Here is a 6,524-nt window from a genome sequence, read left to right on the forward strand (position 1 = left end):
TTCCAAAAAAGGTTTAATACTTATGTGATCATTAAGTCCCGGAAATCTAGTGGCATCACACCTCATCTGCCAGATGCTTTCTTTAAGGGCCAATCGTACCTTCCAATTACCACCATAAGTAGTTTGGTTAACCTGATCAATAGCACTAAATCTAAAGCTATGTTGTTCACCTTTATCCTCAATATGCCTATACAAGGCGTTATTCTTATCTTTTTTACGTATTCTATAAAGATGTTCATAGATACGCTTTTTGAACAACCTCTCGGTTTTCCCTATATAAAATGCTGTACAAACTGTACATTTAGCTATATATACTATTTGTTTTGAGTTACAATTGGCTCCTAAATTACAAATTAATGTATTGTTAATGTCACTTAGTATTATTTTCTCAACCGTATTAATATAAGGACATTGATTGCAAGACCCACACCTTACATTACCTTTTTTATTCCTATCCAAATTATCCATTCTATTGCCATCTTGTTCTAATAACCTTTTTATGTTGGGTGCCATTTTATATACTATAACTGGTCGTTCACCTAATAGCTCCCCCAAATTATTGGAAGTAATGACATCCCAATGTCTGAATAATATGTCCTTTATGTAATGTACAAATGGTGTATAGGTCAAAATGCAGGCTCCGTTAAACTTGTTGTTTGAGTTACAATCTAATTCAACTGAAAATTCCTTAGCTCCTAAAAGTGGTTTATATAGGTTGCCCCATTGTGAGGACACATATTGTATAGTGTCATTGAGTAATACGTCAGGATATCCCCTGTTCTTAAACATTGAATAAACCAACTTAAATTCATCTTCCATAATTTGTTTAGTGGAAGACATTCGTGCTATTCTGACACACTGCCCTTTGACAACATTTTTAAACATAAATGGAGGATGATTGCTATTGTACTGGATATAATCATTAGAAAAAGTTGGTTTCCTGTAAATCTTGGATATATATCCTTTATCAGTATTACTAATGAAGGTGTCCAAATAAGGAATGGATCTCCTCTCATAAGTATAAGTAAATTTTAAAAAATTAGTTGTATTGTTCAAAAATAAAATGAACTCATCAACCATTGCTTCTGGACCCTTCCATATAATAAAGATATCATCCAAATATCTGGCATAAAACACCACGTATTTGTAGTAAAGGCAATTGAAAAGATGTTCATTCTCCCAATTCAACATGACCAGATTCGCAAAAATAGGTGCGCAGGAGGCCCCCATTGCCACACCTATTTTTTGCCTGAAATACTCACCGAGAAATGTTATGTAATTATAATCCAAAACTATTGACATAAGTTCAGTTAGTAAACATATTCTGTCCCAACTGTACCCCGAATATTTAATCCAGCTGTTCATGAAATAGTCCAATCCTATCTCTTTAGGTATACAACTGTACAAATCTACTACGTCGATAGTAATGAATGAATACTCATGATTCCATAATTCTATAGTTAAACTACTTAAGAAGCTCCATGAATCCTTCATAATATGGGGTGTCAATTTGTAAATATGCTTGGTCCATACATCTATAAGAACACCTATATTGTAAGTCTTGGATTTGGACTTGAAACTATAGGTCGATATGGGGGATTTTCCATTGATTTGTGTATTTTGGGTATACCTACCATTTTGGCTAATATGGGGTACTCGGTCCTGAGAAATCTATAAATATCTTCACTTATTCTGTTATCAATACGGTATTCCTCTAAAAAGAGGTCTATCCTTCTATATCCTATATTGATTTCATTCAGTGAAACTACCTCGTATTTCCCAGAATCATATAATAGATTATGAATTTTACTATTATAATCCAATGTGTAACTAATGACTATTCCGCCCCCTTTGTCGGGTTTCATAATGCGGATGTCTTTATTATACATTATTTCTTTCAAACACTTCCTTTCTTCTTTCGTTAAATTGTCTACATAATTGTATTTATATCCCTTGTTGTTACTTATATCCTTATTTAACCAATAGATATCTTTAGTAACCATTTTTTCAAAATTGGCTACTTGTGGATTACTAATAGGTACATATGTACTTTTTTTCTTCAATCTATTAGTCTTACTAGTATGCTCATTGCTTTGTACAGAGTCAAATTGTGTAGTTAGATTTAATCTCCTACAGTACATCTTGGTTTCTTTGATAGTATCAACCAGATTCATACCAGTGGTAGGGATGAACTTCATACCTTTACTCATCAACTGAAAAAATTCTTGTTGGATATTTAAATCAGTAAAATTGTACACATTAAATCCATTAAAAGTACTAACTATCTGTTTATTATTAGTACAATTCTTACCACCAGTAGTACTACTATCTTGTGTACCTGTAATAGTCGAATTATTTTCATCTATGGTTCGAGAAACTGCACAAGATGTATCATTAACTATTGATGCATTGCTATAATATGTAATATTCTTGTCCACAGATTTCCCCTTGAATATATCAACCAAATTACTTAATTTCTCTTTCTGTAAGGTGTATTGTGTTTTGGAGCAGGAAAAAATCTTCCCCCTCGAAAATTTTCTTCCCTATAGTTACTTTTTTTTCTTTCTCTAAATTGTGTTCTATCTGTATACATTTTCTCTACCCTATCGACTGGCCATATATATACTTTATTGTCTTCATATGCCTCTATATCCCTCATCAATTTCCTATTTTTCCTGTCGAAAATATTTCTAACTTTATTCTGTGTCATGTCAAATTGTTTGTTATACATATCTTTCCATTTGCCAAAATCGCGATGCTTGATGATAACTTCATTCATACATTCCACTTCATTAGCCAAATGAATCATCTTCTCATCATTATATTTCACCAATGTCCTCAGAAATATCAAACCAAAATTATCAAACATTTCATTAAATTCTTTTTTAACATCATTATTCAAGTTAATGCCCAAAGGCAGCTTAAAAAATCTAATTCCTTTGGGTACTACTTTTATGTTTAAACATTTGGATAAATATGCTATATCGATCTTAGTGTTTTTGTATTGCAACAGTTTTTTACCAAAAGTAAAAATCATATCCCTTAAATTATATTGCTTAAATTCAGTAATATTAAAATTCACATTATTTCCTTTCTCAAAATCATTATCAAAATTGTAATCATCACTTAAAAATTGATTAAACACGTAACTTGTGTTGTCACACATACTGTTGTCCATATCCTGTTCATACATGCGTCTTTTGTCATTTAGAGAACTAGATAAATGCATAACAGTACCTTTTTTAACACCAAACTCTTTCTTCTTGGTGTTAACATATTGCTTGACAGTTTGTCTATCTTTTGGTCTTGCCCCTTGTTTATTGATGAATACATTGTCCGTTTCCCTTCTGTCTCGCTGCACACTAAAATCAAAGGTAAAATCTTCACTTGGGGACAGTAAACAATTTTGTTGGCGTTGTGCCCTCTAAGGTTTATGGGGGAGACCACACTGATGTGCGTTTCGTCATCACATATATTAGGCATGTCAATATTAATATTGTCCTGTTGCATATGGATGGAGTTCTCTTTCAATAAGACCGGAATCTCCAAATCCGGTGTACACATCAGCCCTCTAGCATTAGTAGAAGTACGAATCAGTCCCCTTTCATTAGTGGAAATCCCTCCTTGACGAGAATCAACATGTCCGTCTTTGGCTGCAATTGTGTCAGTTTCTTTAGTGGTATCAGCCCGAACACCACACTGTGATTTATCAATAGCAAAAATAGCGTTTGCACTTTCTTTACTGTCCAACATGCAAGCCGGTTGCTTGCGCTCCTTGCGCTCTGCCAATACCTCCGTAACTAGAACCAACAGCTTCTGTACATCAGATTGAAGAGCGGTAACCTCCGCTCTAAGTTGTTTAAATTCTCCACCAGACAATGAAGCCGAAACATCTCCCTCGCTACCAGCCATGTCTAGGCACTAACCAAATACAAACGCTGCACCACAACGATATAACTCCCAAGTGCTGGATGTAGGAAGAAGACAGCTCGCCCGAGTGGAAAAAGTAATTTATTCACTTAAAAAACAAAGTGCACAATGGCATATACAATCGTTAAGCGCTTTCAACTGAAAATAAATCAGTCTTCCTCAGAACACCGACATCCATTAAAATCACAATTATATACTCTGTCAGTTACTTGGATTTTAAAAATTGCGCCAAAACTCTTAAAACGGCAATGCTGATGATGCATTGGAAAACTGTTGCAACTCAAATATTCATTGCAATAACCTATCATTTGAACTAATAAACACTGAATAATGCAATGAATGTTTACAATATTGCTAATAAATATGCTACACTTGTAGTAAAAAAACTATAATTAAGTGATATATTACTGTCGCTATTCATTCAAAAAATAAAAATTAAAATAAACAATATATGAAATTGGATAATAGTTTGTGTTAACCCATACAACCATATAAAGCCAATAGGAATGTATGTACACAGACTTCCGGTATTTATACATTAACATACAAACTAAAGTATGTACATAGACATCCGGTATTTATACATTAACATACTCACTTTTCTCAGTTTTGATTCTGAATCTCTATCTGTGGGGTTACTGCCTTGTTTTCCCACACTATTTGTATACTGCACAGATTTATCAGCTTAACACTTTGTAAATTCTCCTTCCTCCCACATTGACCACAATACTTTAAAATGGTGAAAATCTTTTCCTAACATTACATCATGAGTCAAATCAGGGATTACAGCTACAGGATGTGGCATTTTTCCTTGAACTGTCTGAATTTCTACGTGTAAGGAGATACTCTCATCTGTGACGATGAATACATGTGTAAGGAGATACTCTCATTTGCGACAATGATATTACTTCTATTTTCTTTTTTTTTTAACAGTTTTATTGATTTTGATTGTAATGAAAACAATCACATAGACATATACAAGATAATTTACATTATAGATTTACAAATTGATAACATATATTTAAAACATTTAAATATGAATATAGGAATAACAAAGCAAACAAACTAAAGTATGTACATAGACATCCGGTATTTATACATTAACATACAAACTAAATTATGTACAGAGACATCCGGTATTTATACATTAAGATACAAACTAAAACATGTACATAGACATCCGGTATTTATATATTAACATACAAACTAAAGCATGTACATAGACATCCGGTATTTATACATTAACATACAAACTAAAGTATGTACATAGATATCCGGTATTTATACATTAACATACAAACTAAAGTATGTACATAGACATCCAGTATTTATACATTAACATACAAACTAAAGTATGTACATAGACATCCGGTATTTATACATTAACATACAAACTAAAGTATGCACACAGACATCCGGTATTTATACATTAACATACAAATATACAAACTAAAGTATGTACATAAACATCCGGTATTTATACATTAACATACAAACTAAAGTATGTACACAACGATATAACTCCCAAGTGCTGGATGTAGGAAGAAGACAGCTCGCCCGAGTGGAAAAAGTAATTTATTCACTTAAAAAACAAAGTGCACAATGGCATATACAATCGTTAAGCTTTCAACTGAAAATAAATCAGTCTTCCTCAGAACACCGACATCCATTAAAATCACAATTATATACTCTGTCAGTTACTTGGATTTTAAAATTGGCGCCAAAACTCTTAAAACGGCAATGCTGATGATGCATTGGAAAACTGTTGCAACTCAAATATTCATTGCAATAACCTATCATTTGAACTAATAAACACTGAATAATGCAATGAATGTTTACAAATTAATTCATACAATATTGCTAATAAATATGCTACACTTGTAGTAAAAAAACTATAATTAAGTGATATATTACTGTCGCTATTCATTCAAAAATAAAAATTAAAATAAACAATATATGAAATTGGATAATAGTTTGTGTTAACCCATACAACCATATAAAGCCAATAGGAATATAGGAATATAGTAATATAGTGCAATAAATAGCCTAAACATACCATAATATACTAATAATAACAAGTTAGGGAACCACAATTTTTATCAATACATCCTATTAAATTCATATATACTGAAATAAAATAATTATAATTATATTGAAAATATTATCTTCGTGAATTGAATATGTTAACTTATTACTATATAAAATATTATTAAATATATATATTGCACTCAATCTATTTTAATATTAAAAACATTAATTAAAAATATCATGCATCTTCCAAAAAAGGTTTAATACTTATGTGATCATTAAGTCCCGGAAATCTAGTGGCATCACACCTCATCTGCCAGATGCTTTCTTTAAGGGCCAATCGTACCTTCCAATTACCACCATAAGTAGTTTGGTTAACCTGATCAATAGCACTAAATCTAAAGCTATGTTGTTCACCTTTATCCTCAATATGCCTATACAAGGCGTTATTCTTATCTTTTTTACGGTTCCCATTCAGAAGCCTGAAACATCATAAGCCTGAAAATCAAAATCCTGAAACCAAAAGCCTGAAAATTCAGAATCCTGAAAACTCAAAATCCTGAAAG

The sequence above is a fragment of the Protopterus annectens genome, chromosome 5.part1 (genome assembly GCF_019279795.1).
Source record: "Protopterus annectens isolate FY-2018-M chromosome 5.part1, PAN1.0, whole genome shotgun sequence".
NCBI classification, from domain to species: Eukaryota; Metazoa; Chordata; order Ceratodontiformes; family Protopteridae; genus Protopterus; species Protopterus annectens.